This window comes from Mustela nigripes, chromosome 15 (genome assembly GCF_022355385.1).
Source record: "Mustela nigripes isolate SB6536 chromosome 15, MUSNIG.SB6536, whole genome shotgun sequence".
In the NCBI taxonomy this organism is placed as follows: domain Eukaryota; kingdom Metazoa; phylum Chordata; class Mammalia; order Carnivora; family Mustelidae; genus Mustela; species Mustela nigripes.
The window spans coordinates 59,415,385-59,416,919 of NC_081571.1; positions in this window are offsets into that span (position 1 = coordinate 59,415,385).

The window sequence follows — 1,535 nt, forward strand, 5'->3', positions numbered from 1 at the left end:
TCACTTGTTGGTGTACATTTAGGTTGCCTCCATGTCTTGACAAGTGTGAATTATAAATACTGCAGTGATCATGGGAATGCAGATACCCTTTGAAATCCTGAACTCAATTCCTCTGGCTATTATCCAGAAGTAGGGTTCCTGAATCATATGGTAGTTCTAGGATTAATTTTTTGAGGAACTCAATTTTTTTCCATGGTGGCTATACCAATTTAAATCCCCATCAACAATGTTTAAGGGTTTCCTTTCTCTACAACCTCACAAACACATTTTATTTTGTTTTGTTTTGTTTTTAATAGCCACCTTAACAGATGTGAAGAGATATCTCATGGTGGCTTTTAATTGCATTTTCCTAATGACTAATGATACTGAGTATTATTTCATATTCCTGTTGATGGTTTGCATTTCTTCTATGGAGAAATATTTACTCAGTACCTTTGCTCATTTTTAATTGGATTATTAGTTTCTCTTGGGTTTTTTTGCTCTTGATTGTGGAATTTCCTTATATATTTTGGATATTGACCCCTTATTAGACATATGGTTTGCAAATACTTGTTTCTATGGTGTAGTTTGCTTTTTGTTGTTGTTACTGATTGTTTCCTTTGCTATACAGAACCTTTTTAGTTTGATTTAAACTTACTTGTCAATGCAGCATAGTACATTAACAGAATAAAGGACAAATATCATATGATGATTTCAATAGATACAGAAAATGAATTTGACAAAATTCAACACCCTTTCATATTAAAAACTCTTAATAAATTGGGTATAGAAGAAACTTACCTCAACATAGTATATATAAAGCTCACAGCTGACATCATACTTGATGGTATAGAACTGGAAGTTTTTTCTGTGAGTTTCAGAACAAGACAAGATGATTATTCTCACCACTTCTATTCAACATAGCAGTGGAGGTGCTAGACAAAATAATTAGGTAAGAAAAAGAAATAAAAGGCATCCAAATTGGAAAGGAAGAAGTGAAATTATCTCTGAATATGACTGTTTATGTAGAAAATCCTAAAGACTACACACATACACACACACACACACACACACGACTTTTAGAACTAATCAACAAAATCTGTAAAGTTGCAGGATGCAAAATCAATATACAAAATTCAATCCCATTTCTATACAGTAACAACAAACTCTCCAAAAGGGAAATCAAGAAACAGTCTTATTTACTTTAGCTTCTTCTTCTTCTTCAAAAAAGTGCTTATGAAGAGCTTAACCAAAATGTTGAAAGATTATATACTGAAAACTACAAATCATGGATAAAAGAAATCAAAGAAGACACAAATAAATGGAAAGACATAACATATTCATAGATTGGAAATATTAATGTTTTTAAAATGTTAATAAACACACACATACACAGAGAGCCAGTCTTCAACAGAGATGCCAGTAATGAGTGATGGTGAAAGGATAGTCTTTTCAATAAATGGATATCCCCCTATAAAAGAATAAAACTGGATATCCCCCTATAAAAGAATAAAACTGGATATCCCCCTATAAAAGAATAAAACTGGATATCCCCC